The 24,459-nt window shown below is 49.9% G+C and overlaps 1 protein-coding gene across 1 annotated transcript in view; it reads left to right on the top strand.

Annotated features, from left to right (window-relative positions):
- Positions 1–294: 294 nt before the first annotated feature.
- Positions 295–24,459, top strand: part of NXF1 (nuclear RNA export factor 1) — a 220,298-nt gene continuing 196,133 nt past the window's right edge. The window contains exon 1 of the mRNA XM_030217477.1: positions 295–525. The gene's annotated coding sequence lies outside the window, so the exon portion shown is untranslated. The remainder of the gene's footprint in view (positions 526–24,459) is intronic.

Here is a 24,459-nt window from a genome sequence, read left to right as displayed (position 1 = left end):
TGGTGTTGCACACTTTTAGTTCTGGTTAGGTATAACCGGGGTATAACTTATTTGCTGCACTGCTACTTCCTCGGAATGCTAGGAAGTTTTGCTCTTTAGTCCAATTCGTCTACAGCAAAACTTCATATTGTGCCCTATTCCTCATGTATCACCATTGTGCGCCTGCGCAGCAACTCTGCCGTGGTGGGTGTCGTCCAGACGTGTGCAGGCTTGCGCACTAATTCAGTCTCCGCTGTTTCGAAGGTTGAGTGCTTGCGCAGTGATTGTACTGGGCACGACGAGAGGAGGTCTTTAAAACCTCCTTGGTGCTGTTACTCGGAACGGCAATTGTGAGACTGTGGTTGTACGCCTGCGTGCTGCTGGCATTCCTCGCGCACGCTCAGTATAGCTGTTGGTAGCCGAAGGACGGTTGTGGGTAAGATCGAGTCCGCTTTTCCCCTTCTCCCCACGCGTTCATTCCGGCTTTTCCTGCAGTGATACCGCGGCTTTTGTACCCTGATGGCTGAGGAGGCAGATCTTACATCGGTGAGTAGCAGTGGTTAACGTTACGGGGTTTCTAGAGACCACAGAGCGTAGGATCGCTAGCTGCTACTGGGAGGGTCATTGTGACGTCCACAGTTTAAACGTCTTTTCCCGGGGGGGCAGTTCGTTACTTATGAGATGTCACGTGAGATGCTACTTTTGGCCGAGTTACAACCTTAGCGTCACGTACACTGTGTGTGATGTATTTATGACGTAGAATGGTAGGGGGTTTCGGATATACGTGTGATGGCGTAAAGAACTCCCAACTTTTGTGTGTGATGAATGCTTATTACACCTGATTTACAGCCATGTATGATGTACAGCGGTGGCCTTATTTGAGTGTAGTTGGTAGACTTCTTTTTCCCCCAAAAGAGCTCATAACAGAAAGTATTTGTAAAATATTAGTGTCTGTGTATTCATGGTATATGTTATGTATATGTTTAATACTTATAAAACAACTAGTACAAAAAAAGCCCGTTTCTCATTGAATGAAACGGGCCGCTAGCAAGGTAATCACCTTCTGCCATAATGTTTTTAAGGGAAGTTCCAGTGTCCCCCCCTCCCTCCCTCCCTCCCAATTCCAGGTTCCCCATCCCAGTTCCAGGGTCCCCCCTCCCTTCTTCCCAGTTCCAGGGTCATCATCCCTCCCTCCGAGTTCCAGGGTCGTCGTCCCTCCCTCCTTCCCTTCCAGTTCCAGGCCCCCTCCCTCCGAATTTTAAAAGTCATCCTGACTTACCTTGTCGGGGTTACAGCGGCCGGCAGCAGCGGTAAAAAGCGTGCAGTCTCGGCACTTACTTCAGTTTTCCCTTCTCTGTCTCTCAGCTCTGGTCCCGCCCTCATTTCCTGTTTCCGCAAGGGTGGGACCCAGAGCTGAGAACAGAGAAGGGAAAACTGAAGTAAGTGCTGAGCCTGCACGCTTTTTACCATGCGAGGTAAGTCAGGATGACTTTTAAAATTCGGAGGGAGGGGACCTGTAACTGGAAGGGAGGGAGGGACGACGACCCTGGAACTGGGAGGGAGGGGGACCCTGGAATTGGGAAGGAGGGGGGACGCTGGAACTGGGAGGGAGGGGGGATGGATGACGACCCTGGAACTCGGAGGGTGGGAACAAACTTCCGGGTGGGTGAATATTATATGCAGCCTTCCCTTCCCTCCGAGGGCGGGGCACTGAGACCGAGTGCAAGGCCTGAGGTTGGTCCCTTCTCCTTCTGATGTCACATTTCTTTCCCTGGGCAATTATGAACCCTATGAACACTATACGGCTTCACTGCCACGGAGTCAGCTTCAGAACGTTGGAGGTGCGAATTATTATATTAGTTTCCTGCATGTCTGACCCTTTGCCCTTTTCCTGATTGACATATATATTGGTGCATCATTGCTCTCCTTTTCTACGTCAGGCCCTGATGCTCAAAAGTAAACACAGGCGCAAGAGGTCATTAGCGTTGTACTAGCGCCCGCATTTACTTGCACAGAATGTTCAGAAGGGTCTAGTTTGGGAAACAATGATTGTGCCAGGCACTAGTACAGATAGCATGCAAATGTAGTCAATCTTATGTTAATGATGATGTTTTGTATTCCTCCCCAAGTACTCTGAAAAGAGCACCTGAAACAAAGCTGCCTTACCTCTGGAAAAAATAACGCCAGGTCAATGCAGGATTTCTCACGATTTTTCTGCAAAAATCTGTGAGTTTTGATTGCTTTTGGAAGTAGAACCGGAAAGTCCATGCAAGCCCTTAAGCCCTGTCTTGAAAAAACAGCAGCCCCAAGTGAAAGCACAATTAAAACCGCTTATATTTAGGCTGCAGAAAACACGACAATGCTTGCTTCACATTTGGGTTTTACCAGGCACATACCCACAGGAGCTGACTTATCTTGGAACTCTTCTGCACGTGTACCAAGCATAATCCTCCTGCCAAACTCCTTAATGCTCAATGCTATGAGAGTGCCTATATTTGTATCTCATTAGCATTGAGCATTAGGGCGTTCTGCGTGTTTGGTATTTTTACGCTGCTATTCAGAATAGCGCCAGAGTTTTGAGTATCGGGGTCTCGTGCATGAGAATGACCTTCCAAGGAAGGGCTCCTTATAGGTAATACAGTATCTGAATTTATTAAAGGGTTGATTTTTAAAAACTGCAGAGTTAGATCCCACAGACTGGAAGTGCTCCCTTGCAGACCGGCTAACTGATAGTTCAGTTATTTTTGCTAGATACTATAAAGCTATTTTAAAAATAGGCCAAGCAGACTATTTTATAACAGTGGGTGGGGCAGATGTCCCCACACTGCAGCTCTGGATGCTGATATGTTACAGGGTGTCTGTGTGGGAGTGTATGTGTTGTTCTAAGACTCTGGGTTACAAAGACTTACTGTAATATATGGAAGCAATGTCAAGTGTTTGTATCTGGGAGATCTTTTAACACTGGGAGGGGGGGCGGGGGTGTTGGGATGATGAGTGTGGGTTTTTGTGGGTTCTTGCATTGAAGTGAAAAGTGTTTGCAGTTATGACTTGTTCCTTGAAGGTCACTGCTCTTACTCTTGTGTTGATTTGACTATTCCTGCAGGATTGTGCTGTTTTGCTGTGATCACTTTTTGAATAAATATTAAAAAAAGAAAGTATTCTGTATTAAGAGGTTATATCTGGTTCATATATCTCCTTTTTAAGTTGAAAAATCTGTAGACTCTGATATGGTGAGTTGCAGTAGTTTAGCTTTGTAATTACAAGGGCCAAAATGAGTATACGAAATAAAACAAATAGACTGGAGCCTTCAAACCAATCTTTTCCAGCCATAGGCCCCAACTATCATTCAAAGATGGTTATGACACAATATTGTCAGCGGCTGTACCCTTGCAGGAGTTGCTAGCCTTATATTAGGTAACCATAGCAGTGTCAAGAAACTGAATCGTATACACAGCAACAAAGCCTACAGAAAAGGAAACAATAACTTGCAACCACGACCTCTAACTAGAAGCCAGTACCTAGTTTATAACAAGCTTACCAGTGGGGAAACAGGCTTTAGTTTTTAAGTAGATCTGGAGAACCATCATGACAGGTTGCTGGGGTACTCAGGATCCTGTTTTAGAGTTATAAATTAATTTCTTACAGCTTCCTCCCCCATCCCCCCTTTACTTCTAAGCATCACCATCGTTTTGAACTCCATAAGTAACTATAATTCCACTTGCAAACTTAAGTAGTTGAAGAGGTACCCCTTCAGGAAAGGGGACAGGATTTCTATTCCAAGTACTTCCTAATCCCCAAGAAATTGGGTAGCCTTCGGCCCATACTGGATGTGAGAGAATCTAACCTCTTTGTATTTTTTAATTCAATTTTTATTAGTGGTTAAGTAAATAACACTTACAAAAAAAACCAGTTAACCAACCCGAGTAACAGAGCATTACATTTTCACCCAAACCAATATTTAAACAGTCATCACTATATTGTTATACATTCTCCCCTTTCCCATCCCATTGAATGCCTACAATATGGTATGAAAGGCCTGTGTTTCCTATGACCTTCATTCCTATAGATTATATTATATTCTCCTCTCACCCAAGGTTGCCAACATAGCTATTTGAACTAGTACCTCTTTACCTTGTACGTTCTTCTATATATTCAAGATCAGACCCCCAGCCCTCAGAGGTAAAGTTTGTATAGGTGGTGCCCATTGTTAGGAGGATATTTATTGGGATTTATTAACCGCCTTTATGAAGAGGCTATGAAAACTATTTCGCCACTGCTAATATGTGCGTAAACACTTCTGTGTGTAGACCTGTAAAATGCATTCTCCGAGGACAAGCAGGCTGCTTGTTCTCACGACTGGGTTGACATCCACGGCAGCCCCCAGCAACCGGAACAAAACTTTGCGGGCGGTCCCGCACGCAGGGTACGCCTACCGCGCATGCGCGACCGTTCCCGCTCAGTCTTTTCTTTTCCGCGCTGGAGAGAGAGCTGCGTTCGTCTCTCTCTCAGTCAGCCCCGGAAACCGGATCGCGCATTCGCCGCGAGATTTTTCTTCGTTCTGTTGTATTCACTTTTCTGTTTTATTTTGTAAAAAAAAAAAAAAAAAAGAAGAAGAACTTTGTTTTCCCTCGTCTTCTAGAGGGGACGTCTCGTTGCGGCCTTGTGGCCGCGCGGTCGAGTTATTTTTTCGAGGTGTGAATTTTAACCGCCGCCATCGACGACTTTGACTTCGCCGAGTGGATTTAAGAAGTGTGGTCGGTGCGGCCGGCATATCTCGCAGACCGACACTCACGCTTGGTGCCTCCAGTGCCTCGGGCCGGAGCACGATACCAGACGTGCACCTTGTGTCTCGGTTTACGGAAACGGACACAGGTGGCGAGGCAAGTTTTACGAGACCGTCTTTTTGGAACTTGCGCCGGCCCCTCGACGGCATCGGTATCGACGGCCGGATCTTCGATGTCCACGAAATCGGCACCGACGGCACCGACCCCAGGAGCACAGGTCCCGTCGGCCCGCCGGTCTTCCGGAGACGGCAGGAGTGAGCGGCCCGCGTGGGCAATCGGCCCCGGTCACTCCCTCTACACAGGGCCCTCGGGACCGAACCCTGTCGGACCCGATCCCTCGAGGCCGAGGGGGATCGACTTCCTCCTCTTCACGTCCACCGAGCGCCGATGACGGGCACAGGAAAAAGACAAAAAAGTACCGTCATCGGTCGCCCACGGCGCATATGGCTCCCGGCGCCAGAGAGGATTCGACGCCGAGGAAGCGGCAGCGCCGAGAGGAGCGGTCCCCCTCTGTAGTAGAGGTATCGTCACGCCAGGGTGCCAGCACTTCGGTGCCGTCTCCTGGACCCGAACAGCTTCCGGCACCGACACCTCTACCGGCCCCCTCGCCTTTCCCGACAGCGGGCCTAGACGAGTGCCTCCGAGCCATCCTTCCGGGGATCCTGGAAGGGCTGATGCGCCAGACTGTGCCGGCGCCGGCGTGCTTTAGCCCGGTGCCGAGGCCTTTGACGCCGATGCCGCTTGCGGCGCCGTTCTCGACCGCCTCGCAGGTGGAGTCCCTGTCGACATCGATGGAGGGAGCTTCATCCCCGCCGGCGCGGGAGTCCACCGCTCGACGACGCCACCGAGGCCTCGGTGCCTCGAAGTCGAGCCGGGCCCGGTTGAGGACTGAGCTACAGGAGCTCATGTCCGACACCGAGGAAGAGGCCTCGTGGGGGGAGGAGGAGGACCCCAGATATTTCTCCTTAGAGGAGTCCGTGGGCCTTCCCTCCGACCCAACTCCTTCACCTGAGAGAGAGCTCTCGCCACCTGAGAGCCTCTCCTTTGCCTCCTTCGTCAGGGATATGTCGATTTGCATTCCCTTCCCCGTGGTCTCTGTGGATGAGCCGAGGGCTAAGATGCTCGAGGTCCTCGACTATCCATCACCACCTAGAGAGTCCTCCACGTTGCACATGTCCTCAAAGAGACACTGCTTCGGAACTGGTTGAGACCATTGTCTAATCCCACCATCCCCAAGAAAGCGGAGTCCCAATACAGGATCCACTCGGACCCAGAGTTAATGCGGCCTCAATTGCCTCATGACTCGGCGGTCGTGGACTCTGCTCTCAAGAGGGCACGGAGTTCGAGGGATACCGCCTCGGTGCCCCCGGGGCGGGAGTCTCGCACTCTGGACTCGTTTGGGAGGAAGGCCTACCAATCTTCAATGCTCTGACCCGCCTCCAGTCCTACCAGCTCTACACGAGCATACACATGCGGAATAATGTGAAGCAACTGGCGGACCTGGTTGACAAGCTCCCCCCGGAGCAGTCCAGGCCTTTTCAGGAGGTGGTCAGGCAGCTGAAGGCGTGCAGAAAGTTCCTGTCCAGGGGTATATATGACACCTGTGATGTGGCATCTCGTGCTGCGGCCCAAGGTATAGTGATGCGCAGGCTTTCATGGCTGCGTGCCTCTGACCTTGACAACCGCACCCAGCAGAGGCTGGCTGATGTCCCTTGCCAGGGGGATAATATTTTTGGTGAGAAAGTCGAGCAGTTGGTGGACCAACTACATCAGCGGGAAACCGCCCTCGACAAACTCTCCCACCGGGCGCCTTCAGCATCCACCTCAGCAGGTGGACGTTTTTCCAGGGCCCGGCAGGCTGCGCCCTACGCCTACAACAAGCGTAGGTACACCCAGCTGGCCCGAAGGCCTCATCAGGCACAGGGACAGCCCCAGCGCGCTCGTTCCTGTCAACAGCGTGCGCCTAAGCAGCCCCCTGCGCCTCCACAGCAAAAGCAGGGGACGGGCTTTTGACTGGATCCATGGGAACATAGCCGCCATCAAAGTGTCCGTACCGGACAATCTGCCAGTTGGGGGGAGGTTAAAATTTTTTCACCAAAGGTGGCCTCTTATAACCTCCAACCAGTGGGTTCTCCAAATAGTGCGGTGCGGATACGCCCTAAATTTGGCCTCCCCTCCACCAAATTGTCCTCCGGGAGCTCAATCCTTCAGCTCCCATCACAAGCAGGTACTTGCAGAGGAACTCTCCGCCCTTCTCAGCGCCAATGCGGTCGAGCCCGTGCCACCCGGGCAGGAAGGGCAGGGATTCTATTCCAGGTACTTCCTTGTGGAAAAGAAAACGGGGGATGCGCCCCATCCTAGACCTGAGAGGCCTGAACAAATTCCTGGTCAAAGAGAAGTTCAGGATGCTTTCCTTGGGCAGCCTTCTGCCGATGATTCAGAAAAAAGATTGGCTATGTTCCCTGGATTTAAAGGACGCATACACTCACATCCCAATACTGCCAGCTCACAGACAGTATCTCAGATTCCGCCTGGGCACACGGCACTTTCAGTATTGTGTGCTGCCCTTTGGGCTCGCCTCTGCCCCACGGGTGTTCACGAAGTGCCTCGTGGTGGTTGCGGCGTATCTACGCAAGCTGGGAGTGCACGTGTTCCCATATCTCGACGATTGGCTGGTCAAGAACACCTCGGAGGCAGGAGCTCTCCGGTCCATGCAGTGCACTATTCACCTCCTGGAGCTGCTGGGGTTTGTGATAAATTACCCAAAGTCCCATCTCCAGCCAGTCCAATCTCTGGAATTCATAGGAGCTCTGCTGAATACTCAGACCGCTCAGGCCAGGGCCGGTCTTAGGCTGAGGCGGCCGCATAGGGCCCCGCGCGGCGCGCCTCAGTCAGCCTTGACCTAGCTCCAACCGGGGATCGCCGCCGCCGCCGCTCGTCCGAACTGCCTGCCCTCTTCTTTCCCCCACGATCCATCACCGATCCCTTTCCTTTTTCGCTTTTAAATTTACCTCCAGTCCGGCAGCGTCAGTGAAAGCGCTCCCAGCCAGTAAAAGCGCTTCTCTTCGCTGTGTCCCGCCTTCTTCTGACGTCATGACGTCAGAAGAAGGCGGGACACAGCGAAAAGAAGCGCTTTTACTGGCTGGGAGCGCTTTCACTGACGCTGCCGGACTGGAGGTAAATTTAAAAGCGAAAAAGGAAAGGGATCGATGATCGATCGTGCATCGTGGGGGAAAGAAGAGGGCAGGCAGGGGAAAGAGAGACATGGATGGGATGGCAGGGCTCAGGGAGAGAGGGGAATTGCTGGATACATGGGTGAATGGAGGGGGGGCAGGGGAGAGAGGAACAGATGGGAGGGCAGGGCCCAGGGAGAGGAGAAATTGCTGGAAATGGAGGGGAGAGAGGAGAATTGCTGGATGTGGATGGAGGAGGGAAGGGCAGAGAGGGCCAAGGATGGACTTGGATGGGATGGCAGGGCCCAGGGAGAGAGGGGAATTGCTGGATACATGGGTGAATGGAGGGGGGCAGGGGAGAGAGGAACAGATGGGAGGGCAGGGCCCAGGGAGAAGAGAAATTGCTGGAAATGGAGGGGAGGGGAGAGAGGAGAATTGCTGGATGTGGATGTAGGAGGGAAGGGCAGAGAGGGCCAAGGATGGACTTGGATGGGATGGCAGGGCCCAGAGAGAGGAGAAATTGCTGGAAATGGAGGGGAGGGGAGAGAGGAGAATTGCTGGATGTGGATGGAGGAGGGAAGGGCAGAGAGGGCCAAGGATGGACTTGGATGGGATGGCAGGGCCCAGAGAGAGGACAAATTGCTGGAAATGGAGGGGAGGGGAGAGAGGAGAATTGCTGGATGTGGATGGAGGAGGGAAGGGTACAGAGGGCCAAGGATGGACTTGGATGAGATGGCAGGGCCCAGGGAGAGGAGAAATTGCTGGAAATGGAGTGGAGGGGAGAGAGGAGAAATGCTGGATGTGTATGGAGGGCAAATTGTTGAATTTAAGGGCTGGATCGGAACACTTTGAAGGCAGATGCTGAAACTGGAGAAGGATAGGGACAGGGGGCTACAGATGGTAGACAGAACACAAGGACACAGGAGGATGGTGGACACGGTGAGAGAAAAAATATCAAACGGAAAGAAGACACTGCATAAAACAGAAGACACTGGGACCAAAGCGAATAGAAAAACTAAATGATCAGACAACAAAGGTAGAAAAAAAGTATTTTATTCAGAATTTATTAATTGGAATATGTCAGCTTTTAGAAATGTGCATCTGTGATATTTTGCATGTAAGTTTCAATTTTTCTAGTATTGCTGCAGGCTGAGTCTGACTTCTTGAGGTAACTTTCCATTCAGTATTTTGCCTTCATATTTGTTGTCATGTGTTTTTCATGTGTGATCAAGGTACAGTATCCTGCTAGCGTGTAGTATTTGCAGCCCTTTTTTTTTTTCACAAGGTAGTGTATTGGTGTTATAGAGCCTGGTGTAATTACAGTTCTGCCTTTCCATGCATAAGGTTGTAGCTCGTCCTGTCCTTGGAATTAGTGCTGTTATGGTTTGGTAAGGTTATGACTGTGTTTTTGCACACGTTTGTGTATAGTGTTTTGCAGTGGAGAGATTGTGTGTCCGCACCTCTGACCCCCCGGGGTTATGAGAATTTGAACTACTAATTGTGGACTTGAACTGAATAATTTCTTGGGAGGGGGGGTTTCATGATAGCATTGTGCTTATTATTTCAATCAGTTTTTCTGTACAAGTTTAGCTTCATTTGTCTTTATTTGAAATTTCATAAATAGAAAATTTTCTAAAAATTGAATAATCTTATCAATGGGTGGGGGCGGGGGGCGGAGCTAGGATAGGGGCGTGGCTAGGATGGGGCCCCACCAAATTGGTCTGCATAGGGCCCCGCACTTGCTAAGACCGGCCCTGGCTCAGGCCTTCCTTCCCGAAGCGAGGGCCAACAACCTCCTGTCCCTCGTTTCCCAGACCAGAGCGTCTCAGCAGGTCACAGCTCGGCAGATGTTGAGACTCCTAGGTCATATGGCCTCCACAGTTCATGTGACTCCCATGGCTCGTCTTCACATGAGATCTGCTCAGTGGACCCTAGCTTCCCAGTGGTACCAAGCCACCGGGAATCTAGAAGATGTCAACCGCCTCTCCACCAGTTGCCGCACTTCACTGCACTGGTGGACCATTCGGGCCAATTTGACCCTGGGACGCCCATTCCAAATTCCACAGCCCACGAAAGTGCTAACGACGGATGCATCTCGCCTGGGGTGGGGAGCTCATGTCGATGGGCTTCACACCCAGGGACTGTGGTCCCTCCAGGAAAAGGATCTTCAGATCAACCTCCTGGAGCTCCGAGCGGTCTGGAACGCACTGAAGGCCTTCAGAGATCGGCTGTCCTATCAAATTATCCAAATTCGAACAGACAATCAGGTTGCAATGTATTACATCAACAAGCAGGGGGGCACCGGATCTCGCCCCCTGTGTCAGGAAGCCATTGAGATGTGGCGTTGGGCCTGCCAGTTCGGCATGCTTCTCCAAGCCACATACCTGGCAGGTGTAAACAACAGTCTGGCCGACAGACTGAGCAGAGTCATGCAACCGCACGAGTGGTCGCTCCATTCCAGAGTGGTACGCAAGATCTTCCGAGAGTGGGGCACCCCCTCGGTGGACCTTTTCGCCTCTCAGACCAACCACAAGCTGCCTCTGTTCTGTTCCAGACTACAGGCACACGGCAGACTAGCGTCGGATGCCTTTCTCCTCCATTGGGGGACCGGCCTCCTGTATGCTTATCCTCCCATACCTTTGGTGGGGAAGACCTTACTGAAGCTCAAGCAAGACCACGGCACCATGATTCTGATAGCGCCTTTTTGGCCCTGTCAGATCTGGTTCCCTCTTCTTCTGGAGTTGTCCTCCGAAGAACCGTGGAGATTGGAGTGTTTTCCGACTCTCATTTCGCAGAACGACGGAGCGCTTCTGCACCCCAACCTTCAGTCTCTGGCTCTCACGGCCTGGATGTTGAAGGCGTAGACTTCGCTTCGTTGGGTCTGTATGAGGGTGTCTCCCGTGTCTTGCTTGCCTCTAGAAAGGATTCCACTAAAAAGAGTTACTTTTTCAAGTGGAGGAGGTTTGTCGTTTGGTGTGAGAGCAAGGCCCTAGAACCTCGCTCTTGTCCTGCACAGAACCTGCTTGAATACCTTCTACACTTATCATAGTCTGGCCTCAAGACCAACTCAGTAAGGAATCACCTTAGTGCGATTAGTGCTTACCATTATCGCGTAGAGGGTAAAGCCATCTCTGGAGAGCCTTTAGTCGTTCGATTCATGAGAGGCTTGCTTTTGTCAAGGCCCCCTGTCAAGCCTCCAGCAGTGTCATGGGATCTCAACGTCGTCCTCACCCAGCTGATGAAACCTCCTTTTGAGCCACTGAATTCTTGCCATCTGAAGTACTTGACCTGGAAGGTCATTTTCTTGGTGGCAGTTACTTCAGCTCGTAGGGTCAGTGAGCTTCAGGCCCTGGTAGCTCATGCTCCTTATACTAAATTTCATCATAACAGAGTAGTGCTCCGCACTCACCCTAAGTTCCTGCCAAAGGTGGTGTCGGAGTTCCATCTTAACCAGTCAATTGTCTTGCCAACTTTCTTTCCCAGACCGCATACCCGCCCTGCTGAACGTCAGTTGCACACATTGGACTGCAAGCGAGCGTTGGCCTTCTATTTGGAGCGGACACAGCCCCACAGACAGTCCGCCCAATTGTTTGTTTCTTTCGACCCCAATAGGAAAGGGGTCGCTGTCGGGAAACGCACCATCTCCTATTGGCTAGCAGATTGCATTTCCTTCACTTACGCCCAGGCTGGGCTGACTCTTGAGGGTCATGTCACGGCTCATAGTGTCAGAGCCATGGCAGCGTCGGTGGCTCACTTGAAGTCAGCCACTATTGAAGAGATTTGCAAGGCTGCGACGTGGTCATCTGTCCACACATTCACATCACATTACTGCCTCCAGCAGGATACTCGACGCGACAGTCGGTTCGGGCAGTCGGTGCTGCAGAATCTGTTTGGGGTTTAAATCCAACTCCACCCTCCAGGACCCGAATTTATTCTGGTCAGGCTGCACTCTCAGTTAGTTGTTCTTCGTAGGTCAATTTCTGTTATTACCCTCGCCGTTGCGAGGTTCAATTGACCTGGGTTCTTGTTTTGAGTGAGCCTGAGAGCTAGGGATACCCCAGTCGTGAGAACAAGCAGCCTGCTTGTCCTCGGAGAAAGCGAATGATACATACCTGTAGCAGGTGTTCTCCGAGGACAGCAGGCTGATTGTTCTCACCTACCCTGCCTCCTCCCCTTTGGAGTTGCGTTTTTACTCATTTTTGCTTGTCATTCAACTGAGCGGGAACGGTCTCGCATGGGCGGGAAGACAGCCGCGCATGCGCGGTGGGTGTACCCTGCGTGCGGGACCGCCCGCAAAGTTTTGTTCCGGTTGGTGGGGGCTGCCGTGGACGTCAACCCAGTCGTGAGAACAATCAGCCTGCTGTCCTCGGAGAACACCTGCTACAGGTATGTATCATTCGCTTTCAATTCAAGCTTTGCTTAAGAGTATCTTAGTCCTTTACCTCTAACCCCACTTGCTTCCAAATATCCCAGTAAAAACCTCAATTGTGACATTCTAAGTGTTTGCCCTTGCAGGTGTTCCACAAAGCACATATCAAAAGTATTATCCTCCTCTTGGCATTTAAGACAAGTGGAGAATGGAACAACAAGCTCTATAAACCTGACTTTGTGAAAAATATACTTTTTGAATTATCCTAAATTTCTGTAATTTGTGGTAGAACTTTGTTGACCTTCCAAAATAGCCCCAGGTCTTGATTCAATTTAGTAATAAGGTTTACATAATCTTTAAGCAGAAATTAGAGACAGACCAACCTATCGGGGCATTTATGTCAAATAACTTATGGATGGCATTCCCTTATCCTGATTGGTATCCCCCTTGATGAAGCAAATTCAGTTTGCTTATACTCAGCTATATCACTCTGTAATCTCCTTGCCCTATTGAGACACATTGTTTTTGGTTCATGGATGGGGCAGAAGTTTCCTGTCTTTACAGAGTAGGTGTTTAATTAACATAATCCACTAGGAGAAGGTAGCATTGTCTAACCCAGGCAGAAAATCCTCATTATCTCTTACCGACAAAAGATTTGTATAAAACGGATTCTGAGCCCTCGTTACAGCCACTATCCTCCAGGTTTCTCACAGTGGTTTTAACAGAATACTATGCTTTAGATTGGGGGGGGGGGGGGGGGGGGGCTACCCTATTATTGAGGCCATACAAAGGCTAGTTTACATGCCAGGGATATAAATAATCTTGTTTAAACCGCAAGGGAGTAAAATGAATCTTTCTGCAACAATTGGTTAGGGATTTGTTGCATCATACATAACCATTACGGAATAAAGAAATCCTTTAGCTCACTAGTTGCCTTTTGGTTACTAATAAAGTTTTCTGCATCAACCCTGTAAATCTGTTGGATGTTATTGCTAATTCAGTCACAGGATATTTAAAAGACTCGTGTGCCATTTATGGCAAGAGCTTCAGATTTAGAGTGATTCAATTTAAGACCTGAAAAATCTCCATATTTGCGAAAGATTTCCATAAGAACAGGGAGAGATTTTTTGTGGCTCTGTAATGTGGACTACTAAATTATCCGTAAAAGCGACTATTTTAAATTCCTGTCTGCATATATTGACCTTCTTTCATTTCAGGGTTAGTGATGATATCTCTGATCAAGGGGGTCTAAAGTAAATATAAATAAAAGAGAGAATAAGGTGCAGCCCTACTTAGTTTATTTTGAATAATGATATCTGATAGTACCCCATTTACCTATATGGCTGCCTTAGGTTCCTAGATTCATCACTGCTTTCCTAAAAGAACCTGTTATGGCATAATACTGCAGCACTTTGTGTGTAAAGTTCCAAACACGTTCTCCATATCAAAACTGATGAGCAGAGAAGGCTTCCCCTGAACTGTCACTGTATCCAAGGATGCCAAGATCTTGTGAATGAATATTTTTAACTGCATAATGCTGTTGGATGAAATCCATGTATGGTTCCACAATTAACTTCAAGGTCAGTTAGGCTAGCCTATTTGCCAGAATTTTCTCCAATAATTTTGCTTTGTAACTTAGCAGGGAAAATACTTTGAGACAATTTTAAGGTTTCCAACATTATCTTAGTAGTGATCTCACCTTGCAGAATTTTGTAGAGCTCCCTTCTAAAGCCAGCTGGGCCTGGAGCCTTACAGAGAGAGCTTTCTTGGTGCATTCAGAATCTATCTGCATTCGAAATTTCGGACAAAGCTAAACTGGATAGGTATATATCACGGTGCAGTGGAGGAGTGGCATAATGGTTAGTGCAGTGAGCTTTGATCTTGCCATTCTGGGTTTGATTCCCACTGCTGCTTCTTGTGACTGTGTTTTCCCAATCCCTTAGCCCCCACAGGGAGGGGAAACACTTCAGCCTCATAGCCTGAAAAAAATAAGAGAGAAAACTTAGACTCAGTGGTTGGCACAACCAGTACAATCTTTATTGGTATCTCAGAGCCAATATACAAAATAATTGTTATCTCTCTGGAGCAGGTTGTCAGACAGCAGCGCCAAACGCGAATCCTGAAAAACAAAGACTTCTCAGCTATCACATATATACCCTAAGTATCCCTATCCGCTTCCGCATACGGTTCAAACTTCTCCTTTTGACCTACAAGTGCATCCACTCCGCAGCTCCTCAGTACCTTTCCGCTCTCATCTCTCCCTGCACTCCTCCCCGTGAACTCCGTTCGCTGGGTAAATGTCTCCTGTCGTCCCCCTTCTCCCCCACTGCTAACTTCCAGCTCCGTTCCTTCTATCTCGCTGCTCCCTATGCCTGGAATAGACTCCCTGAGCCAGTACGTCAGGCTCAGTCTCTGGCTGTCTTCAAGTCTAGGCTTAAAGCCCACCTCTTTGCTACTGCTTTCGACTCCTAACCATGACTCTCTTACTCAACACCCTCACTTATCACCCCTACCATTGCAATTTCCCCACCCCTAGCTGTCTGTCCGTCTATCCAATTTAGATTGTAAGCTCTGTTGAGCAGGGACTGTCTTTTCATGTTCATTTGTACAGCGCTGCGTAAGTCTAGAAGCGCTATAGAAATGTTTAATAGTAGTAGTAGAGTTGCATTTCTCATAAATCATGTGATTTCTCCCAAACTAGAAATCAGAAGCTAGCCTGTGCCATATATGGATATTCCTGAATTATATCACTCTCTCCTGATGTGGGTTCACGTGGACAGTTGGTGGCCATTGGCTAATTAGCTATCAGTTTTGCGTGCACAGCATATAGTTAGCCACAGGGCATAGAACAATACCCTTGTGTTTTCTCTCTGTCTCTCTCTCCCCACAAATGTAACATTCTCTTAGGCCCCTGTGTATCGTCAGTCTGGCTTTCAGCACGTCCCAAGGTTACTCAGCTATAGCCAAATGTACATCTGTGAAGTGTCTGTTCTCAGCTCCTGAGAACGCACTGATTGTTACACAAAATGCTGAGTTAGTAGGCTAACGTGAGAAATAAACAGAGCATTGCACAGGCCTCTGTAACAGGCCTAGGCCTTAGTAACAGGCCTAACATAGGAAGGAATATACATGACTCTTGGCAAGTCACTTAACTCTCCATTGCCTCAGGTACAAAAAACAAGATTGCGAGCTCTCTAGGGACAGAGATTGTTCTCCATTTTGAACTTGGTGGTTAAAGAGGTTATAAATGCCTAAATTAAATTAATGTTTCAGTACAGGATTTAGAATAAAGTGCTGTAAAAAATTCTCAAAGTATATCAATGCCTGAAAACATCTTTTGTCCTCCAATTCCTTGTTAAGTAGGCTAAAAGTTTACCACTTTTGTTGCCAAATTTATAAAATTGAAATTGATAATAGCAAGAGGTTTCTGTTTTCTTTGGTGAATTAGCTTGTTTAATGTATTTTTTGTGTGACCAGTAACTGGACTTTATTGGCCTCTGTGGGGCTTGCCCCATATAGACACTGGTCTTTTCTAACCTATTCTATTCTATTTCAATCTTATATTCCGCTTAATTCCACAATGGGATTCAAAGCATATCACAAGGAAAGAGTCCTCAACAATAGAGGGAAATACAGCATAATTGTTCATAAAGTAATCAAATTAACAATTGGTTACTGAATTTGAAAACAAATAAGTTTTCAAAACTTTCTGAAAAGGTAAGTAGGATGGACAGTTCCCTAATTTGACTCAGGAGGCCGTTCCATATTCTTGCTCCCTGAAAAGAAAAAGACAATTCTATCTGCTTCTTTTATGAAACTACTTTTAAGCATAAGTGCATAAGTATTGCCATACTGGGACAGACCGAAGGTCCATCAAGCCCAGCATCCTATTTCCAACAGTGGCCAATCCAGATCACAAGTACCTGGCAAGATCCCAAAACACTATAATACATTTTATACTGCTAAATAAGCAGTGGATTTTCCCAAGTCCATTTTAATAGTGGTCTATGGATTTTTCCTGTAGGAAGCCATCCAGACCTTTTTTAAACCCCACTAAGCTAACAGCGTTTACTACATTCTCTGGCAACAAATTCCAGAGTTTAATTACACGTTGAGTGAAGAAATATTTTCTCTGATTTGTTTTAAATTTACTACTTTGTAGCTTCATTTCATGCCCCCTAGTCTTAGTATTTTTGGAAAGAGTAAACAAGCGATTCACATCTACCCGTTCTACTCCACTCATTATTTTATAGACCTTTATCATATCTCCCCTCAGCCATCTTCAAGCTGAAGAGCCATAGCTGCTTTAGCCTTTCTTCATAGGAAAGTTGTCCCGTCCCCTTTATCATTTTTGTCACCCTTCTCTGTACCTTTTCTAATTCTACTATATCTTTTTTGAGATTTGGTGACCAGAATTGAACACAATATTCCATATCATCATGCTGATCAATCCATAGACTGGTGGGTTGTGTCCATCTACCAGCAGGTGGAGATAGAGAGCAATCCTTTTGCCTCCCTATATGTGGTCATGTGCTGCCGGAAACTCCCAGTACGTTCTCTATCTCAGCAGGTGGTGGTCACACACAGCAGCAGCAGCTCTGGCTAGGTCTCCAAGCCTAATTTTTAGGTTTTGTTGAGTGCCTGGGGTTGAGGGCTCTTCTTGAGCAAGTGCAAACCTGGTGGCGCCAGGTCCCTCCTTTTCTCCCCCCTCCCGCTGGCTCCGTTAAAAAAAAAAAAAAAAAAATTTTGAACGTCCTTAAGGGCGTTTATTTCGACGTTTATTTAAACGTTTATTGCAGCTACTCACTGGGACACCAGGTCGTTACAGCTCGGAGCGAGAAGCAGGTAATTTTTACCTTTTTATAGCGGGCAGGGGGTTCCCCGATTGATCTTCACGTGGCCTATGCCGTCGGAGGGCGAGGGCACGAAGAATCGCTCCCCGGACCGCGTGTGCGCTTCTAGCGGGGATGCGGGGGTTTTAAAGTCTGATTCGCCCTTGTTGGGTGTCAGTTTGGAGGCCGGTCAGTGTCCCGGGTCTTCCTCCGGCGCGGCGGTTTTTCCCGCCATAAACGCCCATCCCCCGCTGCTCGCCTCCGCCATCTTGGCCGGCCACTCTGCTCGGACGGCTTCTTCTTGGGCCGCCCTTGAGCTGGGAGACGTTCATGCCATGGCCGCCCTTGATTTGGGCGACGGCAAAAAAGCGGCTAAAGTTAAGCGCCATTCTTCCCGCGCGGCTCCTTCGCGGAGTGTTGCGCCGGACGCCATCTTGGATGCGCAGCATGTTGCTCCCCCGCTCTTGCGAGCGCCGGTTGAGGGTGCGTCTAGGGCTGTGGCCCAGGCTGCTGAAATACACAGTCTGGGGGGTTTCTCCCCCCGAGTTTATTTTGCTGCTGCATCAGGCCTTCCTTATGCAAAACGCTGCCCCTTCTCCCTTGTCCGATAACGGGGTTGAGGCCCCCGGAAGTAAACGCCCTCGGATGGATTCCCAGGCCTTAGAGGAACCTGTTTCCTCTGATGTAGATGAGGGCAGCGTATCTGAGTTCTCCCAACGGTCCTTTGGGGATTCCTTGGAGGAGACGGATTCCCGCTCGGATGGAGCGGATGACCCCTCTGCAGCGCGGATCTTTCGCTCAGAGGATTTGCCCAACCTGTTACTGCAGGCCATGAGCATTTTGAAGATTTCCTCGCCAGAGGACGTCTCTCCCTCAGCCCCTGTTGGCTCTGCCATTATGCTGGGGACGAAGCGCCCGCCTAGAACCTTCCACGTGCATGATGCCATGCACACCTTAATTTCGGCTCAATGGGATGTCCCGGAAGCGAGCCTCAAAGTGGCTAGGGCTATGTCCCGCCTCTATCCTTTGCCTGAAAGTGAACTTGAGGCCTTTATTTGGCCTACCGTGGATTCTTTAATCACTGCGGTGACTAAGAAAACGGCGTTGCCGGTGGAAGGTGGCATGGCCCTAAAGGACGCCCAAGACAAAACATGGGAGAAAACTAAGATGGCTGCCGCACCGGGTGGACATGAAAACGCTCTGTGAGAATTGAGCTGAACAGTTCGTTTTTTTCCCCCGTTGAAATGCCCCATAAACGTAAGGGAGTTTTGAGGGTAGTGCCTCCACCTACCTCAACTCCCTCTTCGGGTCAAACATCGCTGGAGCGTTTTTTCCCCGGTGCTCCCAGGATTCGGGGAGAGGATCCCGCTGTGGGGAGGTCCGGAGAAGCGGAAGCCCCACTGGGAGAGGAAGTCTCCCTATCGCCACCATCGCTCTCACTGATCCCTCCCAGCCCGATGTCGAAAGCGGCCCTAGTGGGAAACCCCGACGACTCGGAAGGCGTGCCGAAAGGAGTTTCTAGTGAGGACCCCAGAGGCACAGGCAACGACTCGGGGAGCCAGGGGGAATATTTCCCCTATGGCACAGACTTCGGAGGTGACGCTGCAAACGCTGAAGGTGATGTTAGACCAGATCACCACTACACTTCAGAAGACTTCAGGTGATATACTAATATTGAATACTAAGTTTGAGGACTTAAAAAAGACAGTAGACTCTGTTAAAGATGATATAACTACACAAGTTAAATCGGTACAGAAGGAGGTTGAAGCCCTGAATGCCTTTAAAATCACGACAATGAAGGACTCTACAAACATGAGGCAAAAAATTGAGCAAATTGAAAATTTTAATCGGCGCCTTAATCTCCGACTTTTAAATTTTCCATTGATAGCGGGGGTATCTCTGGTTGATACCTTTAAGAAATACCTGATAGAGACTCTTCATTTTCCTTCAGAGGGTGTACCCCCGCTAAACAAAATTTATTATATTCCCAAGAATAGAGAAGGAGTGCAAGGCCCTGAAGAAGATAACCTAAATTTACAAGGACGCCCAAGACAGAAGATTGGAAGCGGCTTTAAGGTCGTCCTTCGAGGCGGCTGCCTTAAGTTTGCAGGCCTCAGTTTGCGGCTCCTATGTGGCCAGGGCGTGCCTGACGATTGTGCAGCGGGCTTCCCCCTCGGATCCTTCCTTGAGGGCTGACTGGCTGGCCCTGGAATCGGGCTTGGCTTATTTGGCAGACTTACTGTATGATGTCTTGAGAGCCTCGGCTAAAGGTATGGCTCAGACAGTCTCTGCGCGGCGCTGGCTTTGGCTGAAACATTGGTCTGCGGACCACGCCTCTAAGTCCCGCCTGGCTAAGTTGCCTTTTAAAGGCAAGCTGCTCTTTGGGGTCGAGCTGGACAAAATCGTGACCGATCTCGGCACGTCTAAGGGCAAGAGGTTACCAGAGGTCAGGGCTCGGGCCAGTGCTCGCCCCGGTATCTCCAGAGGACGGTTTCAAGAAGCCCGTCGGTACCGCCCGGGCAAGTCGGGCTCCTCTGCCCCCTCTTCCTTCAAAAGGAACTTCTCCCCCAAGCAGCATTCCTTTCGCAGAGACCGCCGTCCCGGAGGTACGCCCTCCGGTCCTCCCCCAGGGTCTCGTACCCAATGACGGGGTCCTGGTCCATGGCCCAGTGCAGATTGGAGGACGCCTGTCCTCGTTTCTGGGCGAGTGGACCAAAGTAACTTCAGACGCTTGGGTGCTGGAAGTCATCAGAGACGGCTACAAGCTAGAGTTCTGCCGACCCTTAAGAGACGGGTTTGTACTCTCTCCCTGCAAGTCTCCGGTCAAAGCTGTGGCAGTGCAGCAGACCTTGGACAACCTGATCCGCCTGGGTGCGGTCGTTCCGATGCCAGAAAATCAGCTTGGCAAGGGACGTTACTCCATTTACTTTGTGGTACCAAAGAAAGGAGGTTCTGTCCGGCCTATCCTCGACCTCAAAGGGGTCAATCGGGCCTTGAAAGTGCGGCACTTTCGCATGGAGACTCTCCGCTCTGTTATAGCGGCAGTGAAGGCAGGAGAGTTCTTGGCTTCCTTGGACATCAAGGAAGCGTACCTGCATATTCCCATCTGGCCTCCTCATCAACGCTTTCTGCGTTTTGCAGTCCTGGGCCGACACTTCCAGTTCAGAGCCCTCCCTTTCGGGTTGGCTACTGCTCTGCGGACCTTCTCCAAAGTAATGGTGGTCATCGCGGCCTTCCTGCGAAAGGAAGGAGTACAAGTCCATCCTTATCTGGACGACTGGTTGATCCGAGCCCCCTCTTATGCAGAGTGCGGCAAAGCTGTGGACCGGGTGGTTGCTCTTTTGAGCTCCCTGGGGTGGATCATCAACTGGGAGAAGAGCCAGCTGCGCCCGACTCAGTCCCTGGAGTATCTGGGAGTTCGATTCGACACCCAGGTGGGCAGAGTGTTCCTGCCAGACAATCGGATTGTCAAGCTTCAGGCTCAGGTGGACCAGTTCCTAGTAGCCTCTCCTCTTCGGGCTTGGGACTATGTGCAGCTGTTGGGCTCTATGACGGCCACGATGGAAGTAGTGCCCTGGGCCAGGGCTCATATGAGACCACTACAACACTCTGTGCTGCAGCGCTGGACTCCGATGTCGGAGGATTATGCTGTGCGCCTTCCCTTGGACCCAGCAGTGCGCAAGGCGCTGAGCTGGTGGATGCAGACAGACAAGTTGTCTGCAGGAATGCCTCTGGTGACCCCGGAGTGGATTGTCGTCACGACGGACGCCTCTTTGTCGGGCTGGGGAGCCCACTGCTTGGGAAGGACAGCGCAGGGGCTCTGGTCTCCTGCAGAGGCAAAGTGGTCTATCAACCTCCTGGAACTCAGAGCCATTCGGTTGGCGCTTTTGGAGTTCATCCCGGTACTGGCGTTGAAGCCAGTACGGGTCCTGTCGGACAATGCCACGGCTGTGGCCTATGTCAACCGCCAGGGAGGTACCAAGAGCGCCCCTCTAGCCAAGGAGGCCATGAATCTATGCCAGTGGACGGAAGCGAACCTGGAACAGCTGTCAGCGGCCCACATTGCCGGAGTCATGAATGTCAAGGCGGACTTTCTCAGTCGCCATACCTTGGAGCCCGGAGAGTGGCAGCTATCTGCTCAGGCGTTCTTGGACATCACGAAGCGCTGGGGCCAGCCGAGCCTAGATCTGATGGCGTCATCGGCCAATTGCCAAGTGCCGCGCTTTTTCAGCAGAGGACGGGGCCCTCGATCCCTGGGAGTAGATGCTCTTCTCCAACAGTGGCCGACACAAGAGCTTCTCTATGTGTTCCCGCCCTGGCCCATGTTGGGCAGGGTGCTAGACCGGGTGGCAAAGCATCCGGGCCGGATAATCCTGGTGGGTCCGGACTGGCCCAGACGTCCCTGGTATGCGGACTTGATCAGGCTCTCAGTCGACGATCCTCTGCGGCTGCCAGTGGAGCAGGGCCTGTTACATCAGGGTCCCGTGGTGATGGAGGATCCCTCCCCCTTTGGTCTTACGGCCTGGCTATTGAGCGGCAGCGTCTGAGAAAGAAGGGCTTCTCAGACAAGGTCATCGCCACTATGCTGAGAACGAGGAAGCGCTTTACTTCTACTGCTTACGCCAGGGTTTGGCGTATCTTTGCAGCGTGGTGTGAAGCAGGCTCACTTTCTCCCTTCACTGCTCCAATTTCTTCAGTGTTGGCGTTCCTGCAAGAAGGTCTGGAGAAAGGCCTGTCGCTCAGTTCCCTTAAAGTCCAGGTAGCGGCTCTGGCTTGCTTCAGGGGCCGCCTGAAGGGTGCTTCCCTGGCTTCGCAGCCAGATGTGGTGCATTTTCTCAAGGGAGTTAATCACCTGCGCCCTCCTCTGCACTCAGTGGTGCCTGCGTGGAATCTCAACCTGGTGCTAAGAGCCTTGCAGAAGCCGCCTTTTGAACCCTTGTCGAGGGCATCTCTGAAAGACCTGACGTTGAAAGCAGTCTTTTTGGTGGCTATCACTTCAGCCAGAAGAGTTTCCGAGCTCCAGGCACTCTCATGTCGAGAGCCTTTTCTGCAGTTCACTGAGGCAGGAGTGACTATTCGCACAGTGCCTTCCTTCCTGCCCAAGATTGTTTCTCGCTTCCATGTGAATCAGCAGCTCTGTCTCCCTTCCTTTCGTAGGGAGGACTACCCAGAGGAATACTCTGCTCTCAAATTTCTGGATGTGAGACGAGTCATCATCAGATACTTGGAAGTGACCAATGATTTCCGGAAATCGGATCATCTGTTTGTCCTGTTTGCAGGTCCTCGTAAGGGTCTGCAGGCTGCTAAGCCTACAGTGGCAAGATGGGTCAAGGAAGCCATTGCAGCGGCTTATGTGGCCGCGGGGAAGGTGCCGCCTATCCAGCTGAAGGCTCACTCCACTAGAGCTCAGGCGGCCTCGATGGCAGAGGTCGGGTCCGTCTCCTTGGAAGAGATTTGCAAGGCGGCAACTTGGGCATCAGCCCATACTTTCTCCAAGCATTACCGCTTGACTGTGGCTGCTCGGGCGGAGGCCCAGTGTGGAGCTTCAGTGTTGAGGTCAGGGATTTTAATGTCCCGCCCTGGGTGAGTACTGCTTCGGTACATTCCACGAGTCTATGGATTGATCAGCATGATGATATGGAAGGTAAAATTATGTATCATACCTGATAATTTTCTTTCCATTAATCATAGCTGATCAATCCATAGCCCCTCCCAGATATCTGTACTGTTTATATTCTGGTTGCATTTCAGGTTCAAGTTTAGTCTTCAGTTACTTCAGGAGGACTTCGTGTTCAAGTTTTTTCAATTGGATTCTTCAAGAGTTGAGATGAGTTTGTGTTACAGTGAGCTGCTGCATTCCTCTCCCCTCCGTTTTACGGGGCTGGATTGAGACTTAAATTCTGCCGGCGCTCCCTCCCGCTTCGTGCGGCTGTAGGGCAGCTTTGTACCCCTCCCGCTTCGGCGGTGTTAGGGTCAGTCAGCTCCTCCCGCGGTTGCGGTTGCAGGATAAGCCAGATCCCCCCGCATCGGCGGGGTGGTGTCCCTCCCCCGCTCCGCGGGGATGAGCTGGACGGATTCCCTTCCCTCACTTGTGTGGGGATGAGCTGGGTTAATTCCCCTCCCCCGTTTCGGCGGTGGTGAGCTGGGCAGAGTGTCCCTTTGTGGGTGTAATTCTCTAAGTGCTGAATCCTGCGGATGGCGCTTTGATATCGACATACTGAGGAGTTTCCGGCAGCACATGACCACATATAGGGAGGCAAAAGTTTGCTCTCTATCTCCACCTGCTGGTAGATGGACACAACCCACCAGTCTATGGATTGATCAGCTATGATTAATGGAAAGAAAATTATCAGGTATGATACATAATTTTACCTTCGAGGTGTGGTTCCACCATGGAGCAATACGAAGGCATTATAATTTCCTCATTTTTGTTTTTAATTCCTTTCCTAATAATACCTAACATTCTGTTTGCTTTCTGAGACATAGCAGTTCACTGAGCAGAGGGTTTCAACATATCATCAACGATGATGCCTAGATCCCTTTCTTGGTCTCTGACTCCTAACGTGGACCTTGCATTATCTCTCTATATAAAAAGCAACACCAACGTTCTATGAAGCCTCCAGCCGGAAGTGTGAAGGGGGCGAGATATCCGGTTTCCCTATGATTGTCTGCCCCGCCTTCTCTGTAACACAGTCAGTGAAGGAAAACAGCAGAGCACGAAATCAAATCGCTGGCTCTGTAACAGTGAAGGACTCAGAGGGGGGAGGGGAGAGAGGCCAGAGGGCAGGGACACACACACTCCCACATGCACACAGAAGAAAACATTGCTAGCCCCCGTTTCATTTGCATCAGAAACGGGGCTTTTTTACTAGTGTAGCTATAATTCGGGTTCCTCTTTCCCACATGCATCATTTTGCACTTGCTCACATTAAACCAAGCTTCAGTTTGTGAAATTTGCATGCAGTATGTAGGTTAGAAGTAACACTTCAGCATTCAAGCTATGTAATGACTTATAAATCAAACATGCAATGCAAAGAATGTAAAAGTGGAGTGGCTCTTTCAAACCTGCCTTTACTGAAAATGAGTCTGGCCACAGTGTTCTGCAAAAATTGAAGCTTCACCGCAATTTTGAAGACAATGAACAATATAAGGAATTACAGTAATATAACCGTGGAAGGTAATATAGCTTGAGCTGTGTCCCTAAAGCTCATGTTATTTAGTAATGACCTTGTTGCCCTTAATTGACACATTTGAAAAAAAAAATCTTTTCACTAGATTATATGCATATCGAAAGTCAACTTGGAATCCAAAAGAACACCCAG

The sequence above is a fragment of the Microcaecilia unicolor genome, chromosome 11 (assembly GCF_901765095.1).
Source record: "Microcaecilia unicolor chromosome 11, aMicUni1.1, whole genome shotgun sequence".
NCBI classification, from domain to species: domain Eukaryota; kingdom Metazoa; phylum Chordata; class Amphibia; order Gymnophiona; family Siphonopidae; genus Microcaecilia; species Microcaecilia unicolor.
Note: the sequence above shows the minus strand (reverse complement) of the source record. Positions and strands in the feature narration are given on the sequence as shown.